This window comes from Myotis daubentonii, chromosome 1 (genome assembly GCF_963259705.1).
Source record: "Myotis daubentonii chromosome 1, mMyoDau2.1, whole genome shotgun sequence".
In the NCBI taxonomy this organism is placed as follows: Eukaryota; Metazoa; Chordata; class Mammalia; order Chiroptera; family Vespertilionidae; genus Myotis; species Myotis daubentonii.
Window position 1 is genome coordinate 166,093,729 of NC_081840.1, and position 26,392 is coordinate 166,120,120.

Consider the following 26,392-nt stretch of genomic DNA (forward strand, 5'->3'; position numbering starts at 1 on the left):
CTGGAATTGAACCTGGGACCTTTCAGTCCACAGGCTGACGCTCTATCCACTGAGCCAAACCGGTTAGGGCTAAACTCTTCATTTTTAAAAGGTCTCAGTAAGGTTAGGCTGGTCCAGGCTGAACAACTGAAATGTATTAACCCCTGGCTCATTGTAATGTAACCCTACCTCCCCTACCTCTCATTTACTTACTGTATTAACCATTTTCTAAATCTTATGAAATCTAAATTTTTTCCCCATAGTCTATCACCTCAAGCTTATTAATGTCTACATAGCTCAAAGAAATATATACCTAGATTGTATATATTTTAGATGGGCTCAAACACTTTACGGGAACCTGCAAGCAGCTTATTCATGGGTAAAGTGAAATATACATTCCATTCTTCCTGGGGAAAGGAAAAAGGTCCTGGAACAAAAGTAGAGAAGTAACAGGTCAAATCCTATAGGGCCTCAATGACTGAGGTGAGATATTGGACATTATCCTGAAGGCAGCAGCAAGTTATTGGAGGGTTTTAAGCTTGAAAATTATGTAGTTTATATTTTAGTAGTTGGAAAGTGGCTAAGAATGAGGTCTAGACGAGACTGGGAGGCTGTTAGAATACTGTTGTAATATTCCAGACGTGAGTTGAACTAAAATGGAAACAGTGGGCATAGAGAACAATGGACAGTCTTAAGCCATATTAACGAAGTAGTATTGACTTGGTGATTGATTAGATGTTGTGTAGTATTGTTTATGTGGGGGGTACAATGATCTCAGCTATACAAATGATGAGAGAGGTTAAATAACTTAGGATCTATAATTAATAAAGGAAACAAAATCTAAGACTTTCTAACTCAACCCCTCATTACAGTAATATTTAGATAAATGTGTTGAGGGAAAATATCTTATATTTTGTGTGACCTCAACAGACTAAAAAATAATACTGGTTTGTAAAATATATTTGTTTGAAGCAAGAGTTTCTTATGTAAGTATTTTTTTCTACTGCCTCTTTGAACTTTACAAGTGTAAAAGACGGGATCTCTATACTACTATATTATTGTATTTATGAATACTTAACAAAGTTACTTTTAATTAGAATTTAGGCTCAGTAATTCTTTAAATAATATTCAGCCTATTTTAATCTCAGTTGGCTTTGCCATTCTATTGAATTAAACAGGGGTTTAAAAGCTTGCTATGCTTCCAAGATTCTAAATCATAACATGTAGGAATCTGTAATATTTGTATGTTTTCAGACCATTTGATAAGTAAGAATAAACTTTGTTTCCTTTCCCCTAAACTTCAAATTTTACTTAGTCCTTAAAGAGTTCGTTAGTGAGATATCAGCTGAGAACAATGAAATCTGAGTTTACAGGCACCTTACTGAGTTTCCTCACTTCACTGTATCTTCCACATTTCATTATAATGAGGAAATAGTGCCAGAGTAAAATAATAGGTGGCTTGAGAACACCAAGAGACTTAATGGTTAGGCTATTATCTTAGAAGGAAAGAGAGTTCAAGACATAAGAATGCGGAGTCTATTCCACCTCTAACTACTACTTTGGCAGTTCATTTGTCTTTGGGAGCAATTCACTTTGTTTCTATCTCTCAGATTTCTTCTTTGTAAAAATTGTGACTGATAGTATCTCTCTCAAGGGGAGAAACTATGAACTGTTTTTCAAAATTAAGGAATATTTTTTTCTTATTGTGCTTGGTTCTAATAGAGGCATTTAGTTCTACTACCTGAAATTACCTCTCCTCTCCACCCCATCTACCCACATAGGCACATCCTCGCAGACTTGCTAGAGCAATACTCTGTCTTAAAACATTCCATTCCTCCGAAGCTGGGCTGGCCTAAGGCAAAACTGAGAAGTAATTGCGATGAGCCTGGTGCTCTTAGGATTATTTAGGTGTCAGAAACTCTCATGTAATACTAACATCTAATACTAACCACATGAGTTAGATATTTTACAGATAAGAAATGGAGAGTCAAACTATTTTAATTAATTTGCCTAATGTCACATGACCAATTGAAGGTAAAGCTGGAATTTGAACCAAGTCTGTTTGATTTCAAAGTCCCTGCTCCTTTCGTTTCATCACCCTGCCTTATATAAACGTGTTTCCTCATCCCTCAGCTCACCTTTGCTATGACTATGCATGAGGAAAAGATACCTACGTTTTATCTTACCTACTTCACATTAGCCAGTTTACCTATCTGGTTTCCATCTAAGAATACCTTTCTTTTCAGATAATAGGATGTTAATGTAGTAATCTATATCAATAGGCTTATAACCATACTTTCTCTTGTGAAACATATTATCAGCCTTATAAGAATGCCTGTTAGATAAAAATAAAATAATTCAAAAGAGGAATTCTGGTTAGATTATCTTGCTTCCTTTATATACATACTAGAGGCCCGGTGTACAAAAATTTGTGCACTCAGGGGGGAGGGGAGTTCCTCAGCCCGGCCTGTGCCCTCTCACAGTCTGGGACCCCTTGGGAGATAACGCCCTGCTGGCTTAGGCCTGCTCCCGGGTGGCAGAGGGCAGGCCCAATCCCTAGGTGCAGCCCCTGGTCTGGCTCAGAGCAGGGCCGATTGGGAAGTTGGGGCGCCGCCCCCTGTCATGCACAGAGCAGGGTGGATCAGGAGGTTGCGATGCCACCCTCAGTCACGCTCAGGGTAGGGCCGATTGGAGGGTTGGGGCACCGTCCCCTGTCACACTCAAGGCAGGGTCGATGGGGAGGTTGCGGCGCCACCCCGTCACGCAGAGAGCAGGGCCAATCAGGGGGTTGGGGCACTGCCCCCTGTCACTCACAGAGCAGGGCCCATCAGGGGGGTTGGGGCACTGCCCCCTGTCACTCACAGAGCAGGGCCCATCAGGGGGTTGGTGCGCCGCCCTCTATCACCCACAGAGCAGGGCCGATCAGAGGGTTGGGGCACCGCACCCTGTCACACACAGAGCCGCAGGGCGATCAGGGGGTTTGGGTGCTGCCCCCTGTCATGCTGATCCCAGCGCTGGGAGGCCTCGCAGCTCCACTGATCCTGGTGCTGGGAGACATATTACCCTTTTACTATATAGGGTAGAGGCCTGGTGCATGGGTGGGTGCCGGCTGGTTTGCCCTGAAGGGTGTCCTGGATCAGGGTGGGGGTCCCCACTGGGGTGCCTGGCCAGCCTGGGTGAGGGGATGATGGCTGTTTGCAGCTGGTCACACACCCTTCAGGGTGGGGGTCTCCACTGGGGTGCCTGGCCAGCCTGGGTGAGGGGCTGAGGGCTGTTTTCAGGCTGGGGGTGACTGAAGCTCCCAACCGCTCCTTTTTTTCTTTTCTTTTTTTTTTTATTCTGGGCCAGCTTTAGCTTTGAGGCTTGGCTCCAGCTCTTAGGCCTCCGCTGCTGAAAGTAGGTTTCTGGCCTTTGCTTACAATGTTGCGATCCTGCTGGCTGAAGCCCGGCAGGTTTCTGGGGTTTTGTTTAGCTTCTATGTTTGTTACATAGTTGCTTGCAGCTCAGAGGCCTGCAGCGGCAGGCGGGGAACGTTGGAGTCCTCCGTTACTGAAGCAAGCAAGCCTCATGTTAGTTTCAAGCTGTCTGGCTGCCGGCCGCCATCTTGGCTGACAGTTAATTTGCATATTGCCCTGATTAGCCAATGGGAAGGGTAGCGGTCGTACGCCAATTACCATGTTTCTCTTTTATTAGATAGGATGCATAGTATATGTAGCTCAAATCACCAGTATTGTCCTTTTTCCTACTCTTAGTGCTTTTCTAGACCCTCATGAAGGATCTACTGTCTCCTTTTCTACTTAAAAATTCACCTAAAAACTTCTTTAAGAAGATGTATTCTAATTCAATCTCCTCCAACCCTGATTAGTGCTTATATAGGTTTTGTAATAAAAATGCTCATTCATACTTCTGAACAGAAAAGCATGACTATTTACTTACAGTTCACCAGTAATTAATTCTTATAATGATGATCCTGAGGTGCTGTAACATTCTGAAGTATTAAGGACTGAATAAAGTTTGCTTAATGTATTAGGTTCCTATGGCTGCTGTAACAAATCACCACACAATTACTGGCTTAAACTAACACAAATTTCTATCTTGAAGTTTTGGAGATCAGAAGTCCAAAATGGAGCTCACTGGGCTAAACTCAAGGTTTAGTGACCCTTTCTGGAGGCTCTAGAAGGGAATCGGTTTCCTTGCCTTTCCTAATATCCTTGGCTTGTGTACCCCTTCTAGCCAGCAATCACATCTCCTCTTACTCCCCTGTCTCTTTCTTTCCCCCATAAGGACCCTCATGATTATATGGGGCCCACTAGGACCATCCAGGATAACCTTCCCGTCTCATGATGCTAATTTAATCACAACTGCAAAGTCCCTTTTGCCACATAAGGTAACATATTCACAGGTCCCAGGGACTTGGACATGGACATTTGGGGAGTCAGGGAGAAGCATTATTCTACCTAGCTCAGTACTCAATTTTAAATTTATTTTGTTCTTTGAAATGTATGAAAATTAGTAAATACCTATATGTATCGGTGATATATATAATATGTATATATGAGTGTACTTGATAAATTTATGTACTAATTCTCTAATTATGCTGAAAAATAGACTTTTCTTTAAAATATATATATGTATATATTCTTATTGATTTCAGAAAGGAAGGGAGAGGGAATGAGAGCTAGAAACATCAATGATTAGAGAGAATCATTGATCAGCTGCCTCCTGCACACCTCCTACTGGTGATGGAGCCAGAAACCCAGGCATGTGCCCTGACCAAGAATCAAACCATGACCTCCTTGTCTACGTTCAACCACTGACACACACAGGTTGGGCAGGAAAACAGACTTTTCATTTTGTAGGCGTACTTTAATCATTTCATGGATATACATTTTCATATTTTCAGAACCACCATCCAGACCCACCTTTTATTGATTTCAGAGAGAGAGGCAGGGAGGAAGGGAAGGAGGGAGGGAGGGAGGGAGGGAGAGAGAGAGAGAGAGAGAGAGAGAGAGAGAGAGAGAGAAAGAGAGAGAGAAGAACATCAAATAATGAGAGAGACTCATTGATTGGCTGCCTCCTGCACGTCCCACAAGCCCCCAACCTGGGCATGTGCCCTGACCTGGAATTGAACCTTGACCTCCTGGTTCATAGGTCGATGCTCAAGCACTGAGCTATGTTAGGTTGGGCTTATGTCCTTTTTTCCTTCCTAGAACCTAGTAATAGTTCTATGTGTGTAAGTTAAGGCACTTATTAACTTGACTCTGCATCCTTAAAATAATCATCTCTCTAAGGCATTTGGACTTTTGAACTTTTGGAACCTGGTTTGTGTGGTAAAGAAACCAATTCCTGGTTTTCTGGATAGGAAACAATTACACGAATATGAAAAATTCACCTGGAAATTAATTGGAATAAACACTTTGTAATTATCATGTCAACAAACCAGGTCTTAATTCTAAGTTGCTATTTTCATGTAATCATTCGTTTAGTCAACCAATACTTATTACTAGCCTGTTATGATCTAATCCTTGGGGATATAATGGTAAACAATAAAGACTTGCTCATTCCTTGAGCACATTTGAGAAAGGTGGACAAACAAACAAACATGAAGATGTGACAAGCACTGTGAAGGAAGCTGGGGCAGACAGAAATGGCAGTGGGGAAGTGACTTTATGTAACACTGAGTGGGAAGGCCACCCTTGGGACATGGTAACGAATGCGAGCCTTAAAGCTAAGAAGCAAATCATGCAAAACCCAGAGGAGGAACTTTTCAGGCAGAGGGAGCTGGAAGTGCAGAGAGCCTGAGGCAGAACTGGCCATGTTTTAGGAAATGAAAGAAAGCCAGAGTCATTGAAGCCTCAGAAGCAGGGAGAGGCAAACAACGAAGCTGCAGAAGGAGCTAAAAGCCCAACGAAGGGAAACTGGGGGCTTTAAGCCCTCCGTGTTATCCCCGAATTTAGAGCCAAGTGGGATACAGGACTCAGGAGTTAGATTTCATGGAGATGAAAATAGCAGCTGTTGTCACTGATTCTGGTTATTGGAGAATACAGTAAAATGGGCTTCCTAGTACTCTTCCCACGTACTTCCCCTGTCACCCCCAGCAGACTGAACTGCAGACAGCCCCTGAGGGGAAGCAGTTCACTAAAGAGCAACAGGGAATGAAGCCAATCTAAACGAAAGAACCCAAGGAGTCTCGGAGCCACACATTCAGTTCCTGTTGTTACCTGTCTCATCAGTGAGACAATTCCCTCTTTCTGGTAGGAGAAGAAAGGGGTATTAGGGATGAGAGTGGAGGGGGCAGTTGGTGAGTAAAAACAGGAATATTTCCACTATTTTCTTCCTGCACAGAGCAAGTTCTCTCCTTTCTGTGGAATGTGTGTAGGAAGGGATAAATATTACCCTTATACCCCCATCAGATGGGTTTCATAGGCTATGAATCTGAATTTCATTTTAAAGTACAAATAAAAATCAGTGAAAGGTTTTCAGCAGTGCAGTTACATAGACTGATTTATAATTTGGAAAGATCACCTTGGCTGCCATGGAGACCTGTGGAAATAAGGAGAGCTGATGATGACAGAACTGTAAGATCTGTGAGATGATCTGTGAGAGATGATGTGGCTTTCACCAGGATAGTTATAACCGAGAAGGAGAAAATAAGAGGATTAGAGGCCTAGAGCTGGAAAGGCTGGACTTGCTGATGAATTAGATTTAGGGGAGAGAGTCAAGGAGGAATTAAGGTTAAGTGATTAAAGCTAATTAAGGCTAAGATTTCTGGTTTAAGTGACTGGATGATTGGTGGTATCGTGTATTCAAATGAGAAAAACTAGGAGAGAAATAAGACGGCAACACAGTTATATTCCTTGGATTTGGCAAGCAGAACATGGATGATTCTGCAAGAATAATTTTTGTGAATACTGGGAAGCAAAGCCAAGATTTAGAGTTTGAAGAAGAACCAGTAGGTGATTGCTTATATACATTCTTTTTTTATAAGTACCGCGCGCTAACCGATTGCGCAACTGGAGCTCCAACATTCTTTTTTTTAAAAAAAAAATTCTTTATTGTTTAAAGTATTACATATGTCTCTTTTTTCTCCTATTGACCTCTCCCCAGCCAACCCGACCCCCATGCACATGCTCTCACCTCCCTACTGTCTGTGTCCATTGGTTATATTCATATGCATGCATACAAGTCCTTTGGTTGATCTCTTACCCACCCACCCCCACCCTCCCTTGCCTTCCCTATGAAGTTTGATGATCTGTTACACATTTCTCTGTCTCTGGATCTATTTTTGTTCATTACTTTATGGTGTTCATTATATTACACAAATGAGTGAGATCATGTGATATTTATCTTTCTCCGACTGGCTTATTTTGCTTAGCATAATGCTCTCCAGGCCCATCTATGCTGTTGCGAATGGTAAGAGTTCCTTCTTTTTTGAGAGAAGCATAGTATTATATTGTGTAGATGTACCACTGTTTTTTTTGTTTGTTTTTTTGCAAATTAGGCTTTTATTATATAGGATGCTGCAATGAACATAGGGATGCATATTATCTTTTTTTCTTTTATTTTTATTTATTTATTTTTTTAATAAATCTTTATTGTTCAGATTATTACAGTTGTTCCTCTTTTTCCCCCCATAGCTTCCCTCCACCCAGTTCTCACCCCCACCCTCTGCCCTTACCGCCCCCCCCCGCCACTGTCCTTATCCATAGGTGTACGATTTTTGTCCAGTCTCTTCCCGCATCCCCCACACCCCATCCCCCCCAGAATAGCCAGTCCACTCCCTTTCTATGCCCCTGATTCTATTATATTCACCAGTTTATTCTGTTCATCAGATAATTTATTCACTTGATTTTTAGATTCACTTATTGATAGATGTGTATTTGTTGTTCATAATTTTTACCTTTACCTTTTTCTTCTTCTTCCTCTTCTTAAAGGATACCTTTCAGCATTTCATATAATACTGGTTTGGTGGTGATGAACTCCTTTAGCTTTTTCTTATCTGTGAAGCTCTTTATCTGACCTTCTATTATGAATGATAGCTTTGCTGGGTAAAGTAATCTTGGTTGTAGGTTCTTGCTATTCATCACTGAATATTTCTGGCTATTCCCTTCTGGCCTGCATAGTTTCTATTGAGAAATCAACTGACAATCTTATGGGTATTCCCTTGTAGGTAACTAACTGTTTTTCTCTTGCTGCTTTTAAGATTCTCTCTTTGTCTTTTACCCTTGACATTTTAATTATGATGTGTCTTGGTACGGTCCTCTTTGGATTCCTCTTGTTTGGGGTTCTCTGCACTTCCTGGACTTGTAAGTCTATTTCTTTCACCAGGTAGGGGAAGTTTTCTGTCATTATTTCTTCAAGTGGGTTTTCAATATCTTGCTCTCTCTCTTCTTCTGGCACCCCTATAATTCGGATGTTGGTACGCTTGAAGTTGTCCCAGAGGCTTCTTACACTATCTTCATAATTTTGGATTCTTTTTTCTTAGGCGACCCCTGTGAAAGGGTCGTTCGACCGCCAAAGGGGTCGCGACCCACAGGTTGAGAACCGCTGCTCTAGGGTAACATGTCCTCAAATGGAAAGTAAGTTTTCTTTTTTTTTTTTTTAATATATTTTATTGATTTTTTACAGAGAGGAAGGGAGAGAGATAGAGAGTTAGAAACATCGATGAGCGAGAAACATCGATCAGCTGCCTCCTGCACATCTCCTACTGGGGATATGCCCGCAACCCAGGTACATGCCCTTGACCGGAATCGAACCTGGGACCTTTCAGTCCGCAGGCCGACGCTCTATCCACTGAGCCAAACCGGTTTCGGCGGAAAGTAAGTTTTCAGTCCAAAAATTGAAAGGAAGTTTTCCAGAAGCTTGAGAATGTGACAGAGGGTTTTGTTATCAATTGCTGCTTAATAAACCATACCAAAATAGTGGCTTAAAATAACATTTTTATTCTTTCTAAGGGTACTGTAGGTTGACTGGGCCCAGCTGGGTGGTTCTTATGATTCACATGATGTTGGATGGGACTGAAGTCACCAGGGGCTTTTATTACATTGGAAAACCCAAGTTGGCATTCACATATCTGGTGTCTTAGTGGAGATGACTGAAAAACTGGGCTCAGCAGGATTCCTAGACCTGCATCTGTCTCCCTATCTCTCTCTCTCATCTCAGGGTCTCTCCCTCTCCCCCTGAACTTTCCAGCAGTATAACTGGACTTCTAACATAACAGTTAAAGGCTCCCAAAAGCACAGAAGTGGAAGCTGCCAGAACTTCTTGAGGCTTAGACTCAGAACTGGCTTTGCCTCACTTCTGCCACATCCTATTGATTAAAGGGCCAGTTCAGATTCAAGGGAGGGGTCTCACAATGATGTCACATCAGGAGATGAGATCCACTGGGAGTCATCAGTGAGATTAGCTACCACAAGAAGTGTGTTGATTTGGACCCAGGCTCTTTAGAGGGCGAAATGAAAAGGTTGGCATGGGAGAAGGATTCAGTCAGAATACAAGATTACAGATCAGGTTGTAACAGATGACGGGAAGACTTGTACTTTTAAAGATGAATGAGGTACAGAAAATTGAGACATGATGACATTAGTTCTACTAAAGCAGTGATCTCCAGATGTTTAAAAATTATGCACCTAAAAGTAAAAAAAAAAAAAATATTGAATTTATTGGGGTGACAAAACCATATAGGTTTCAAGTTTACAGCTCAACAAAACATCATCTGCATACTTGATCATGAGCCCATCGCCCAAAGCAAAACTGCTTTCAGTCCCCATTTCCCCCTACTTTGCCCAACTCTACCTAGCCATACCCCCCTTTCCCTCTGGCTATCACCACCCTGTTGTCTATGTCTATGTCATATATATTTTTTAATCCTTTCACCTTCTTTCATCCAGCCACCTCAACCCTACCCCTCTGGCAGTTGTCAGTCTGTTCCATGTATCCATGCCTGTTTCTATTTGGTGCATCATCAAACTAAAAATTATTAAACATTCCTCATCCATTATAACTGTATAATTATCAATTATATATAATAATATTCTGCTGTAATATGTATTTTGCAGAACAAACATAAAATAAATATTAAGGCTGATGAGATTTGAAAGAAAAGCTAAATAGTAGTTTTCATATTATTTTACTTATCAATGGTTCAATAGCCTCTTTGTCTTTCTAATGAGAGCAATTTGGTTGCCGATTCCTCATCAATTTAAAAAATCTTGGTTTAATACCTTGTGATATAGTAGCTCAGAGGAATGGTTCTAAGTTCAGTTTATTCCCATGTTGGCTTTAATGGCTGTTTTAGCTGAAAGAGCTATCTCACAAAAATAAGAACAGCCAGATGGAAGAAGTGCACCATTAGCTGTGCTTGCTAAATCATGGTACTCATTTTTCAATCCCATCCCTAGTTATACTAAAGGTTTTGTTGAAATTCAGCTAGCAAACATATATAATCCCCCATATCAGTCAGTTCTTCTTGAAAACTAATCAGAAGTTATTGCATCTTTGGATTTTTTAAGAAATGGGTTCAAAACCCATTGAAACTACTCACTGAAAAGATTTTTTAAACAGTTTTTAAAGCTCTATTTCCAAGTTTTTAAGCGTGCAAATATTAAGAGTTTTACATTGAAATTGTTTTCAGCCACAAGATTATATAACAATGGAACATTTCCAAGTGTTTATTTAAAAAATGGAAATGCTCTCTCCATAGCACAAATGTCTTTTGTGCTGCAATTCCTTTCTCCTTCATTATTAAAAATGTCACCTTTACCTTGAAGAAACCGATTAAGAGTTTTCTCTTATTTTTTCAAAAAACAAACAAAAAAAACACAACAAAAAACGGAACAATTGGGACACAGGCCAAGTCTCTTCAAATTCAAGAAGATAGAAATCATATCAAACATCTTCTCAGATAACAATGGCATAAAATTAGAAATCAACTACAATGAAAACAATGAAAAAAAAACCACTTGGAGGCTAAATAGCATGCTATTAAACAATGATTCAGTTACCAAAGAGATCAAAGAAGAAATAAAAAGCATCCTGGTAACAAAAGACAATGAAAACACAACAAGCTAAAATCTATGGGACACAGTGAAAGCAGTCTTGAGAGGGAAGTTCATAACTCTACAGGCCTACCTCAAAAACAAGAAAAAATGGTAATAAATTATCTAACCCTACAAACTCAAAGAATTAGAGAGCAACAAGAAAAGCCCAGAGTAAGCAGAAGGAAGGAAATAATAAAGATCAGAGAGGAAATAAACGACAGAGACAAAAAAATACAAAAGATCAATGAAACCAAGAGCTGGTTCTTTGAAAGGATAAACAAAATTGATGAACCTCTAGCCAGGCTCACCAAGAAGCAAAAAAGAAAGGACCCAAATAAATAAAATCAGAAATGAAAGAGGTGAAGTAACAACTGATCCACAGAAATACAAATGATTATGAAAAAATACTTTGAACAACTCTATTCCAACAAACTGGACAACCTAGACGAGATGGACATATTTTTAGAAAGATACAAGCTCCCAATACTCAAGCAGGAAGAATAAAAAATCCTGAATAGGCCAACAATTACTGAAGAAATTAAAGCAGTAATCAAAAAGTCTCCCAGCACACAAAAGCCCTGGCCCAGATGGCTTTATAGGGGAGTTCTACCAAGCATTCAAAGAAGAACTAAATACTGTCCTACTCAGACTATTCCAAGAAATTCAAGAGGAAGAAACACTTTCAAGCTCTTTCTATGAAGCCAGCATTATTCTAATCACAAAACCGGATAAAGACAATACAAAGATAGGGAATTATGGGCCATTATCCCTCATGAACATAGATGCCAAAATTCTCAGAAAAATTCTAGCAAATTAGATCCAGCATTACATTAGAAAGATCATACACCATGGCCAAGTGGGATTTACTCCAGGGATGCAAGGATGGTACAATATCAATAAATCAATAAACATAAACAAATTGAGAGATAAAAATCACAAAATTGTATCAATCAATGCTGAAAATGCATTTGACAAAATCCAACACCCTTTTTTGATAAAAATTCTCAGCAAAGTGGGAATAGAGGGATCATACCTCAACATAATAAAAGCCTTATATGACAAACCTAAAGCCAACATCATACTCAATGGGCAAAAACTAAAACCATTTTTCCTAAGAACAGTAACAAGACAGGGATTCCCACTTTCATCACTCCTGTTTGATATAGTACTGGAAGTGCTAGCCATAGCAATCAGATAAGAAGAAATAAAAGGCATCTAAATTGGAAAAGAAGTAAAACTGTCCTTATTCGCAGATGACATGATACTGTCCATAGGAAACCCCAAAGACTCCATCAAAAAACTACTAGACTTGGACTTATATGCATGCATATAAGCATAACCAATGGACATAAGACACTGGGGGGTAGGGGAGGCCAAGGGATTGTCAGGGGTGGGGGGAAAAAGGAGACATATGTAATACCCTTTGTAATACTTTAAGCAATAACAAAAAACAAAAACAAAAAAACCCTACTAGACTTAATAAATGAATTTGGCAACATAGCAGGATATAAAATTAACACCCAGAAATCTATGGCCTTTTTATACAACAACTAACGGCCAGGTGCACAAATTTGTACACAAGGGGGGGGGGTCTAGCTGGACCACCCCAATTGGGGCCAATTGGGCTGGGCCATTTGGGCGGAGGAGCCGCAGGATGTTGGCTGAATGGCCCTGCCCCTGATGGGGGGGTGGGGGATCGGGGTCCAGCCAAGGGGAGGGACTGTGTGCAGTTGGCCGCTTGGCCCCCACCCCTAATCTGGGTGGGTCATGGGCGGTTGGCTGGCCAGTCCTGCCCTCTGGTCAAACTCCTGATTGATCTCCCAGTTGAACTCCTGGTCCAGTGGACAATTTGCATATTAGCCTTTTATTACTAGTACTAGAGACCTGTTGCACAAAAAGATTTGTGCAATAGGCCTTCCCTTCCTCTGGCTGCCGGCACCGGTTTTCCTCTGGCACCAAGGAGTCAGGCCTTCGCTCTGGCCGGAGCCGCCTTCAAGCCTTTGCTGCTCCGGCCAGCACCACCTTTAAGCCTTTGCTGCTTCAGCCCGAGATGCTTTCAAGCCTTCGCTGCTCTGACTAGAGCCGCCTTCAGTCTTTGCTCCGCCACTTCATGCCTATGTATGCAAATTAACCGCCATCTTTGTTGGCAATTAATTTGCATATCTCACTGATTAGCCAATGGGAGGTGTAATGAAGTATGGTCAATTACCATGTTTGTCTATTATTAGATAAGATATAGGACTAGAGGCCCAGTGAACGAGATTCATGCACTCGGGAGAAGGGGGAGTGTCCCTCAGTTCAGCCTGTGCCCTCTCATAGTCTGGGAGCCCTTGGAGGATGCCCAACTGACAGGTTAGGCCCACTCCTTTAGCAGCTTCTGGCTGAGCGGCACTTCCCCTGTGGGAGCGGACTGACCACCAGGGGGCAGCTCCTGCATTGAGCATCTGCCCCCTGGTGGTCAGTGCACATCATAGCAACTAGTCATTCTGCCTTTCAGTTAATTTGCATATTAGCCTTTTATTATATAAGATAATAAACTCACAGAAAGAGAAATTTAAAAAATAATCCCATTGACAATTGAATCAAAAAAATTAAGATACCTAGGAATAAACTTAACTAAGGAGGTAAAACATCTGTACTCGGAAAACTACAGAACGTTGAAAAAAGAGATAGAGGAAGACATAAACAAATGGAAGAACATACCATGTGCATGGATTTGTACAATCAACATCATTAAAATGTCCATACTACCCAAAGCAATCTATAGATTCAATGCAACCCCCATTAAAATACTAATGGCATATTGCAAAGATCTAGAACAAACTCTCCAAAAATTCATCTGGAATAAAAAAAGACCCCAAATAGCCACAGCACTCCTGAGAAAGAAGAACAAAGTTGGAGGGATCACAATACCAGCTAGCAAGCTATATTACAAAGCCACTGTTCTCAAAACTGCCTGGTACTGGCAAAAGATCAGACATATAGACCAATGGAACAGGACAGAGAACCCAGAAATCGAACCAAGCCATTATCCTCAATTAATATTTAACAAAAGAGGCAAGAGCATACAATGGAGTCAAGACAGTCTCTTCAATAAATGGTGCTGGGAAATTTGGTCAGATACATGAAAAAAAATGGAACTAGATTACCAACTTACACTGTATGCAAAAACAAATTCAAAGTGGCTAAAGGACTTAAACATTAGACAGGAAACTATAAAAATCTTAGAAGAATCCATAGGCAGCAAAATATCATAAATATTTCATAGCAATATCTTTACTTATACAGCTCCTAGGACAATGGAAACTAGGGAGAAAATAAACAAATGGGACGACATCAAAATAAAAGCTTCTGCACAGCAAAAGAAACCATCAAGAAAACAATAGAAAGCCCACTGCATGGGAGAACATATTTGCCAATGCTATTTCAGATAAGGGTTTAATCTCCAAAATATACAGAGAACTTATACAACATAACAAAAGGAAGATAAACAATCCAATAAAAAAATGGACAAAGGACCTAAGTAGACACTTTTCAAAAGAGGACATACAGAAGGTGAAGAGACATATGAAAACATGTTCAAAGTCACTAATCATCTGAGAGATACAAATCAAAACAACAATGAGATACCATCTCACTCTTGTCAGAATGGCTATCATCAACAAATCAACAAACGACAAGTGTTGTCAAGGATGTGGAGAATAAGGAACCTTCGTTCATTGCTGGTGGGAATGCAGACTAGTGCAGCCACTGTGGAAAACAGTATGGAACTCCCATTTGACCTAGTGATCCCACTTCTAGGTATATGTCCCAAGAAACTAAAAACAACAATCAGAAAGGATATATGCACCCCTATGTTTATAGCAGCTCAATTTACAATAGTTAAGATTTGGAAACAACCTAAGTGCCTGTCAGCAGATGAGTGGATTAAAAAACAGTGGTACAGCCATAACCGGTTTGACTCAGTGGATAGAGTGTCAGCCTGAGGACTAATGGGTCCCAGGTTTGATTCCAGTCAAGGGCATGTACCTTGGTTGTGGGTACATCCCCAGTAGGGGGTGTGCAGGAGGCAGCTGATTGATGTTTCTCTCATTGATATTTCTAACTCTCTATCCCTCTCCTTTCCTCTCTGTAAAAATTTAATAAAATATATTTTAAAACACACACAAAAAGCAGTGGTACATCTACACAATGGAATACTATGCTGCTATAAAAATGAAGGAACTTTAACCAATTGCAACAGCATGGGGAGCATTATGCTAAGCGAAATAAGCCAGTCGGAGAAAGATAATGATCTTCTTCATATGTGGATATAATGATCAACATAAACTAATGAACAAAAATAGATCCAGAGACAAATGGCAGGGGAGGGGGTTTAGAGAGCAACCAAAGGACTTGTATGCATGCATATGAACATAACCAATGGACACAGACACTGGGGCAGTGAGGGCTTGCCCTTGGCGGTGGGAGGGGTGGGGTGGGAGGGTCAATTGGGGGTAAAAGGAGACATATGTAATACTTTAAACAATAAAATATAAAAGTAAAAAGAAAACAATCTCACAGTCATTTGTATTCATAGAAAAGGACAGAAAATTGTGAACACTTGTCAGGTCATTTTTATAGAGAAGTGTCATTCAGCTTTCAGTTGAACAATGCTTCTTACAGAAAACCAATAATGGGATACCATGTGGTAAAAATGATTTTCATGGTCAACCCTTGTCTTATTATAAAGTATTATTATAAAGATATAATAATTATCATTATTTTAAAGATCTTATTTTATAAAAATTAACCATATTGATGACATTCTGGGTAGCACATAAACTGTGGTACAGTATAATTCATAGAAAGGAAACCAACTGATGAGTGCCTCAATGCCCACCCCAAACCGCTATGTATTAACTTCTGGAACAAGTGAGGAAAGCAGTGTCAGCCAGCACAATAAGTATTAGAAACACGTACATCCCTTCATATTTTATAGACATATATTTAATATGCATCAAGTCTAATATTTTATTCTTACTCCCCATTGTTTTGCATACCCCACTTGGGAAACCATATTCCTTCAGTAGAATGAAGAAGATGACACTTGGTCCTATTTAAACAGTAAAACAGTGACTTTGGAGTGACTGCTCCTCTTGGCAACACTTGGTGTAGTAGAGGCTTCACTGAGAAGTCTCACTGTAGTACAACTATTAAGTACCAACTGTAAGCAGACAATAGTTACAATATTGACTTTTATGCTGGAAGGCAGGAATTGGGCAGGAGAGAGAAGGATTGACACTAGTTTTGCCCACAAAATTTCTAACCACCGAAACAGAGATAATAAAAACTGTAGTGTTTGACAGGATCTTTTGATGATAGATCTGGTCTATCACTGAAGCTATTCCCTCAGCCAAGAATTCTTTTTCCTCAGATATTTCCATAACTGTTTTTTTTTTCTTGTCATGCAGGTCACGCTCAAATATCTCAGAGGAACTCATTTGCCTATCTTCTACAATGTACACAAGCAAGATCTGAAGTAATTGAATTCTATCACATCATTATCTGATATTTTCTTGTTTTATTTATTTGTTTTCTCTGTACTAGAATGTAACAAGGATGACTGCAAGGATTTTGTCTTTTTTGTTCACTGGCACTGTCAGAACAGTGTCTGGCATACTTTTATTTTAACCATCAATTTAGTATACTGGAAGAGAGAGCTTTAAAGATAGAATATCACGAGCCTCATTAAAAGTGTCCCATATGTAATGTCATTTAATGGGAGAAGCCGGTATATCCAACAGCACTTGTTTGATAATGGGTAAGATGTCTCACGGAAGAGCTGTTTTCTAAAGAATCTTATCTTTAAATTTCTGGTTCAACTAATGAATAAATAGGCGCAAGGAGTTTTTGAGTGTGTGCTGTGCCGGTGACAGTGATAGGATATAGGACAGGGATAAGATATAGGAGATAAGATTGTGGAAGAGCGCCAACTCATTTGTCTAGCTGGTTATAATATGAAGGATTGGGAGAATAGGACACAGAGAGAGTATTAAAAAAAGAAATTACAGGAGAAATACAGGTGAGAGATGGATAGAATCCAAATCAATAGCATAAACAGAGATCAGTTACTATAAAACATGATTCATGCTTTCAAAGAAATTTACAAAATAAAAGTGGAAGCAAATATCTACACAGTTCAATTAAATCCAAAGTCTTCTTAGACTCAACTCACACACATCTCCAGGCCAGGGCACTCAGTTTTAGCCCTTAAATAAATTCAACTTGTGAGGGTATCGCTTAGAAATATAGACTTACTAAAGATTTAATGAGAAAACATTAAAGAAGTCATATAGGAAAGCAACCTAAAACGCTGCTCTTTCTGCAGTTTCTCTTTTCTTATAATCATCTTATTCCTCCCTGAGAATCCCCTCAGCGGCCTTTTTAATTGCCTTGCTCAGTCCTCTTTTTCCTCTCCCCTGCTTCTCTAGCCAGGGTGCATAGGATTCAAACCAAAATCTAACTGAGCCAAACTATGACCACCTATTGTTCGTCACCTGCATTTAGAATGGTGGGCACAGGAGTGTGAGTGGGGAGAATGACTCAACTCCTATGCCGCAGATAGCAGGAAAAATTTTAAATTATGTGAGTGGTAGATTGTTGAGAGGTTTCCTTTGTGTCTAGCTTTGGAAACCATTTGGAAAGTGATGCAATTAACTGAGTTAGGGAATGTAAACAATGAATAATCACTATTTTTTTTAATGCATTTTATGATTTCTTTGTGTGGGCAGAGATAATGATTTAGATGTCAAAGGAAATTCAGTTTGTCAAACCAGACAAATGTGAACCGGAAAGCAACACACCCAAATGAAGATGTATAGCATTTGGAAATGCAGGTATGATGTTTAAAGGAAAGGTCAAAGCGAGGGGGAAGTAGCTGTACTGAATGATGATAAAAGCTGTGGAAGCAGATAAATGATGCATGAGCAAGTGTGGAGCTGGAAGAAAATAATGCTAAGAACATGTACATAAGAAAGTATTATTTTAAAGATATGTGTGGGAAATAGGAGCAAAGAAACGGATTAATCTAGAGTTGTAAGAAACAGAAGGACTGTAGATAAAAATCAGACTATTCTTTTTGAAAAAGTGGGAACAATGTGAGAACTTAGGAAAAAGAATTAGGATAATTTACAAGTGGATGTGGAATTCTGATATAACATAGTTTTTTAATCATAAAGTTTAATTATGATAAACTGTTCACAGATATAAGCCCTGATTAGCTAGGGGATGGTACTAAGGAGGTGGATTAAGGGAGAAACTTCAGCTGTGAGGTTTGGATAGAAAGACTTTCCTTTTCAGGCCTTTTTTGTACAAGTCTAAAAATGTAAATTAGACCCCTTAACTTTCTCCATATAATCTTGATCTGGGGTCAGCAAACTTTTTCTGTAAAGGACCAGATAGTAAATATTTTAGACTTTTTGTGGGCCATACCATCTCTGTTCCTCCAACTACTTACATTTGCCATTGTAGAGCTGAAGTAGCCATAGATAAAAATCACTTTTATCTTCAGATTTTAATCCAAGTGTGGTAAAATCAATCTGGTGATCATTCAAGTTCCAAAAAATAAAACAGTATTGTTAACTCATCAAGAACACTTTTGTGGGTTTTTTTTTTTTTTTTTTAGATAAAGACATGTATGATGAACTGAATATCCATGGGACTTTTGATGTTCCTTAGCATCTTTATAACTTTATGCAGTTCTTGTAGTTCCTTTATTATTTTTTACTCTCCAATTTAATTGATAAATCAACATATGTTGGCAAATAGACCAATCCCATTGATATGTTTTAGTTACAAGATAATTATCCATCTTATTTGTTGCATTAATCCACAATTTGCTTACATGCAAATTAATCACTATAATTAAAGTGGGCTCAAAACACTCAAAATGAGTTACTGTGACTTTTTCACCATTCGACCAAAATTTTCTGTGTGCTTTATCCAATTATGCTCTTTCCTTTAGTCCTAGTTAAAAATTCAATATTCATTCATTCACTCATTCATTCATTCATTGGAATCTCATTAAGTACTTGAGTGCTGTGTGTCAAGCAGAATGCAATATGCTGGGAATACAAAAATAATCCTGCTCAATCTCTGCCCTTGACATGTTCTCTGTCAAGGGATAATAGAGCTCCCAGAGGAAAGGAGTAGTCAGCAGTGTCAAATATGGCATAGTGGTCAACCTTGAAAAGAGAACAGAGGCCATTGAATTCAGCAGTAAAAGAATCGGAGAGCAATTTCAGTGGGTTCTTCAAACTCTTATTGTGCTCAGAGGCCCAACAATATAGCCCAAGGGCAGAATCTTTGTTTCTCAACAGAGGTTATATGATGAACTTTCTAAACTTTCCAGGTGGATTGGACCTCACAGCTGTATCAGTATGAGCTCTTAGTTTAAACAATAAAAGCAGCTCTGATGGGCATCAGAAAAAAAAAAAAAAAAAAAAAGGGATTTTAGTAAAGGATATTGGATACCACTCAAAGTCTCTGGAAAGAAAGGAGAATCAGTGTTGGCAGCTATACAAATAGAAACTAAGTCTGAAGCCAAGCTAATTCTATAACAATACCACTGCCCAGACACTGCATCTTTTTTCTAAGACTTTGTTTTACAGAAGTTTTAGGTATACAACAAAATTGAGAGGAAGGTACAGAAACTTCTCATATACCCCTTCCCCACACATGCATAGCCCATTACCAACATCACTCACTAGAATAGTACATTTTTAGAAATATATATTTTTATTGATTTCAGAGAGGAAGAGAGAAGGAGATAGAAACATCAATGATGAGAAAGAATCACTGATCGGCTGCATCCTGCACACCCTATACGGGGATTGAGCCCACAACCCGGGCATATGCCTATGCCCTTGGCCAGAATCGAACCCAGAACCGTTCAGTCTGCAGGTCAACACTCTATCCACTGAGCCAAATCAGCTAGGGCAAGAATAGTACATTTTTTAAACAAGGATGAACCTACATTGTAACATCATAATCATTCAAAATCCATATTTAATTTAGGGCTTACTCTTAGTGTTGTAAATTCTGCGGGTTTGGACAAATGTGTAATATACATTCTTGAATGATTGTTTGACTGGAAATAAAATTTCAGATTAATAATCACTTTTCCTCAACACTTTAAAGCTATTACTTTATTGCCTTCTTTTGCTTGCTATTATTTAGGAGTACAGTGTATAATGGCATGTATCCATTATAATAAAATCATACAGATTCAGCTCTGCTCCTCTGACTTCTATCAGTCACTGAACTTTTTATTGTCTTTACTAGAGGCCTGGTGCACAAAAATTTGTGCACTCGGGGGGGAGGGAGGGGTCCCAGAGCCCGGCCTGTGCCCTCTCGCAGTCTGGGACCCCTCGGGAGATAACACCCTGCTGGCTTAGGCCTGCTCCCAGGTGGCAGAGGGCAGGCCCAATCCCTAGGTGCAGCCCCTGGTCGGGCTCAGAGCAGGGCCAATTGGGGAGTTGGGGCGCCGCCCCCTGTCATGCACGGAGCAGGGTGGATCGGGAGGTTGCGATGCCACCCTCAGTCACGCTCAGGGTAGGGCCGACTGGGGGGTTGGGGCACCGCCCCCTGTCACAGTCAAGGCAGGGTCGATGGGGACGTTGCGGCGCCACCCCCTGTCACGCACAGAGCAGGGCCCATCAGGGGGTTGGGGCGCTGCCCCCTGTCACTCACAGAGCAGGGCCCATCAGGGGGTTGGGGCTCCATACCCTGTCACACTCAGGGTAGGGCCGATGGGGAGGTTATGGCTCTACCCCGTCACACACAGAGCAGGGCCCGTGGCGGGGGCGGGGGGGAGGTTGGGGCGCCGCACCCTGTCACACACAGAGCAGGGCTGATCAGGGGGTTGGGGCACCGCACTCTGTCACACACAGAGTCGCAGGGCAATCAGGGGATGGGGAGCTCCCCCCTATCAGGCACAGAGCAGGGCTGATCAGGGGGTTGGGGCACCTTCCCCTGTCACGAACAGAGCAGGGCGGATAGGGAGGTTGTGGCCCCGCCCCCTGTCACACACAGAGCTGCAGGGTGATCAGGGGGCTTGGGTGCTGCCCCCTGTCATGCTGATCCAGGTGCTGGGAGGCATATTACCCTTTTACTATATAGGATAGAGGCCTGGTGCATGGGTGGGGGCCAGCTGGTTTGCCCTGAAGGGTGTCCTGGATCAGGGTGGGGGTCCCCACTGGGGTCCCTGGCCGGCCTGGATGAGGGGATGATGGCTGTTTGCAGCTGGTCATATACCCTTCAGGGTGGGGGTCCCCACTGGGGTGCCTGGCCAGTCTGGGTGAGGGGCTGAGGGCTGTTTTCAGGCTAGTGGGTGACTGAAACTCCCAATCGCTCCTCTTTTTCTTTTTCTTTTTTTTTTTTTTTTTAATTCTGGGCCAGCTTTAGCTCTGAGGCTGCTGAAAGCAGGTATCTGGTTTGTTTGGGTTCTATAATCGAAACACTGTATCAACTCCAGCTCTGAGATCCCGGCGGGCTGAAAGCAGGTTTCTGGGGTTTTGTTTAGCTTCTATATTTGTAATAATGTTTCAAATAGCATGCACAGAGGCTGGCAAGGCAGGCGGGGAATGTTGGAGTCCTCCGTCACTGAAGCAAGCAAGCCTCATGTTTGCTTCAAGCTGCCTGGCTGCCGGCTGCCATCTTGGCTGGCAGTTAATTTGCATATTACCCTGATTAGCCAATGGGAAGGGTAGCTGATGTATGGCCAATTACCATGTTTCTCTTTTATTAGATAGGATAGTTTTGCCTTTCCAGGAAAGTCATATAATTACAAGCATACAATATGTAATCTTTTCAGGTTGTTTTCTTCCACTTAGGTTCCTCTGTGTCTTTCATGACTTGACAGCTCATATATTTTTAGTGCTGAATGATAGTCCATTGTCTGGATGTACCACAATTTATCCATTCACCAATGAAGGACATCTTTGTTACTTCCAAGATTTGGCAATTATGAATAAAGATGCTATAAACATCCATGTATAGGTTTTTGTGTGAACATAAGTTTTTAACTCTTTGGGGTAAATGCCGAGGAGCACGATAGCTGGGTCATATGGAAGAATATGTAAAGCTTTGTAAGAAATAACCAAACTTCCAAAAGTCTCCCAAACTGGCTATACCAACAATGGCATTCACACCAACAATGTATGAGAGTTCCTGTTGCTCCAGATCCTCTCCAGCATTTGGTGTTGTCAGTGTTTTGGATTTTGGTCATTCTAATATTTGCTGTAATAGTAACTTATTATCGTTTTACTTTGCCATTCCCTAATGACATATGATGTGGAGCATCTTTTCATATGCATGTTTGCCATATGTATATTTTCTTTGGTGAGGTAGCTGTTCAGCTCTTTGGCCCATGTTTTAATCAGGTTGTTTGTTTTCTTATTATAGTTTTACATTTTTTATATATTTTGAATTAACAGTCCTTATCAGATGTGTCTTTTTGTATTTTCTCCCAGACTGTGGTTTATCCTCTTGATTTTTTTTAAATTTGATTTTTTTCAAATATTATGTTGCTAAAATACCTTTTTTTTTTTTTGCCTAGTACTTGCATAAGATACCAGATATCAGTATCTTTTGTTTTCTGCTATTTTGTCTGGTCTTTTAGTTTAGCATATTGTTAGCAGCATAGAGCAGGATTTTGTTCTTTTACCTAACCTGTATAATAATCTCAAATAACATCATTTTTTTGGTGAATCTCCACTGATTTTTACCACCTTATTTTATATTTTATATGCTTATCATTCTTATTTTGTTGCTTTAAAAATTTTATTCTAGCATCCCTTGATCCATCAGTTTTCCACTCACTACTTTTTGTTGCTGAGTCATTTATTACTGATTATATATTCTGCCTTTTAGTTGTAATTCTTATTTTTCAACAGAATATTTAACTATAATTTGTTCTCACAGATTTTAAATTATTTGGTGTTTCTATTCTTCTCCAAACATAAAAATGATCTTAGCATGCTTTAATTACCCATTATTATGCTCTCCAATCTTATGATTGTTTGATTTTTTTTTTTTTAGAAAACAGCAATAATATTTAATGTTTTAAATGCAAATGTTAGATAAACTATCAAGTAAAACTATAAATTTATAAAAGAGGAAACCAAAAAGGCCTTGACCTTTCTGATGTAAACCACTAACCACTTCTGACCCCAGGGTAGCCTGAGGCTCCAGTTACACGCCTCTCCCCCATTGCTCCCAGGATGTAGTGCCTGTCTTCAGGGACTTGCTCAGCCTCTGGCAGCAGGCTCCCTGTTGCAGAAGCTGAGGGGTAGAAACGAGAGGCAAGGAGGGCCATGGTGAGGTTGTGAGGGCAGGGAATCAGAAGCATGCGGCAGGCCTCGCCCTCCTGGAGTCTACATTCCGGGCAGCATATGCAGAAAGGGCCTGACCTGGTTGGCGGTAGTCAGGGTGGTCCCCTGGAGACAGAGGGTGAATGAGCCTGAGTAGGGGAGGTAGTAACTTGTATATACCCAGGCATAGCAGGGGAAGGGCAGTCAAGGTAAGTGGCCCACAAAGGGATCTTGGGGTGAGAGGCAAGACCAGCAGGGTCAAATCCACCTGAAATAGCTAGGTATGTGTGGGGATGGTTGCAGGCCAGGTAGGAAGGTGTCTGGCCAGCCTTTCAAACTGTAAAGGCCATGGACTATGAAGGCAAGGCCATGCAAGGGAGAATGACTCACAGCCCTGCCACCTCTCCACAGCAGGCAGCCCAGAGAGAGCCCCTGGAAGTCTGTCGGGAGCCCCTTTGTGGTGGAGTTCACAGGAGGGTACCTGTCCCAAGAGGAAGCTTCCATAAGCGGGAGAAAAGTTCACAGGGCTGGCCAGGGGTGTGACACTGAAAGCATCTCATCAATTCATGACACCAGTGTTCCTTTCTCCTTCCCTAGAACCACATCCAGGCAGGTGCCTTACATGTGGTCATCACGCACCCTCGCCAGATGCACCCATCTTTGTCATGGGGGTGAATGAAAAGGACTATAATCCTGATTCCATGAAATTTGTCAGGTAACGGGCAGCAGCATCCAGAAGTGGGTGGGTGATGCCCAGAGGATATGCCAGCCTGTGATGGGAAGGGATCAGACTCAGCCTCCCCACTCCCATCCCCACCCAAATGGTGCTTCTTTCACATCCCTCTGCTTCTCCCTCCCAAAGTGTTAACAGCCACCATGTTGACATTCCCCTAGAGCTGTTAGCAATGCACAACTTCTGGAGAATATGCTTGGGGAGGTGCCCCCAGCTGCACCTCCAGTGCCTCCTTCAGTCTGAAGGCATCCCCAGGGACCCTTCTCATCCCCATCCTGACTTTTCACAAATCCAAGCCTCTGAGCATCTCCCCCAAATGAGGTAAGGGTGGAAGTGTGGCTCTGACACTCACCTCACAGTTCCCTTGCTGTGTCAGCAGTGCATCCTGCACCACCAGCTACCTGGCGCCCCTTTCCAAGGTCATTCATGAGCGATCTAGGATTGTGGAAGGACTGATGGTGAGTTGGGGAAAGGGCTGGGCAGGATGGATGGCAGGGAACCTGTACCTCTTCCGCTTAGGATTTGCTTAGTGTGTGACTTTACTAGGAAGAGACTGGTTTCAAGAGGAAAGGCCCGCCAGTGGTGGAGTCTTTTAAAATACCATGTAACTCTCAGGCAAGGCTGGACCCTGGCTGGCAGGTGCCCCTCCACTGGTCCCCACCTGGCTCATCACTTCAGGCCTAAAATAAAGAGGCATGGGAAGTTGAGAGCAGGAAGGCCTCACCTCAGCCCTCTTCTTCTCCAAGACCACAGTCCATTTCTACATGGCCACCCAGAAGACAGTGGACGGGCCATCAAAGAAGGCCTGGCGAGACGGACGAGGAACCCACCAGAACATCATCCCAGCCTCTACAGGGGCTGCCAAGGCAAAGTCATCCTAGACCTCGAAGGGTATGAGGGCGGGAAGCTGCCACCAGGATGGGAGGCACACCCTGGGAAGAGCAGACGGGCCCCCATCCTTGCGGTATCTAATGAGAGGAAGGTGGAGGGGAGGGTGTAGATGGAGAAGTCCTTGGGTTCTGACTTCCACCTCCATGTGGGACTGTCCAGGAAGCTGACAGGGATGGCGTTCCGGGTGCCAGCCCCAGGCGTGTCTGTCGTGGACCTGACCTGACGCCTAGCCGGCCTACCATACTCCGCATCAAGGATGCCATAGGAACAGCAGCCAAGGGGCCAATGGCCGGCATACTTGCCTACAATGAGGATGAGGTAGGGACTGAGGAGGAGAGACCCTGGGAGGAACCCTCTGGGGGGAGAGCGTGACTTCCCACTTGCCAAGGAGCTGCTCACAATGAATCAAGATAGGAACTGCAGGGCTGGGAGAGTCAGATCTCCTGCCTCAGCATCTTTGCACTTGCTGCTCCTTTGGTCTGGAAAACTTTTCTCCCAAGTGGCCATATATTTGTCCTCACCTCCTCCAATTCTTTACTTCAGCCTCCCTCCTCAGCAAGACGTTCTTGTTGTGGCCCCTTTCTTCACCTGAAATTCCATTTTGGTCACTGTTGGTCCTGCTAGCACGTGCACTCCAAGAAGGCAAGGATTGGGGACTATCTTTTCACTTACACACCTCCAGCCATCTTCCCAGGGCCTGGCACGCAGCAGATGCTCAATACATGCTTCCTTAGAAACGCTGACACCCATGTTGTCTCTACGGACTTTGTCAGCGATACCCACGAGTCCATCTTCCATGCTAAAGCCGGCATCTTGCTCAATGACAACTTAGTGAAGCTCATTTCAGCTGCGTCCCTGTCTCTGCGCTGATCCCCAGCGAGCCAGTCCCCACCTCCTCCCCCATCAGGCGCACAAAGTTCCCCTGCTGATAGTTTTTTTTCCCCAATGTCTCCCCATTCACAATACAGACCAGGCAAAGAGCCTGAGCTGAGGTGTACATGGGGTAAGTTTACTCTGCCTCCTATTTCTGTACAGTCAGTGTAGGAACACAGCCTGTGGTAAGCACCAGGAAGGCCTAGTTTGATTTTTTTAAAAACAAAAGGAGTGAGTTTGTTTACAGGCAGTACTAATTAAAATTTTAAGTTAAATGTTAACATACCATTAAAAACATCTCAGGTGTTCCTGCTGGTTTTTCTTTACTCATTGCAGAAAGTCATCCTTTATTTGTTCTTTTAACGAGAATCCATAAGTAGCAAATTAGCTCTGAGTCTGTATATCTGACAATGTCATTATTTTGCCTCACTCTTGAGTGATTGTTCAACTGGACATAAAATCTCAGGTTAACACTTGTTTTTCCTCAATGCTTTAAAGCTATTACTTGATTGTCTTCTGTTGAC

General features: G+C 41.7%; 1 non-coding gene and 1 pseudogene across 1 annotated transcript; one reads left to right on the forward strand and one right to left on the reverse strand.

Annotated features, from left to right (window-relative positions):
• Positions 1 to 6,856: 6,856 nt before the first annotated feature.
• On the forward strand, positions 6,857 to 25,900 carry LOC132238085 (glyceraldehyde-3-phosphate dehydrogenase, testis-specific-like; annotated as a pseudogene).
• Positions 25,901 to 25,938: 38 nt separating this feature from the next.
• Positions 25,939 to 26,071, reverse strand: LOC132224945 (small nucleolar RNA SNORA51). The gene has a single exon (XR_009450769.1). It is a non-coding gene; the product is annotated as a small nucleolar RNA SNORA51 (small nucleolar RNA).
• Between the last annotated feature and the right edge of the window lie 321 nt (positions 26,072 to 26,392).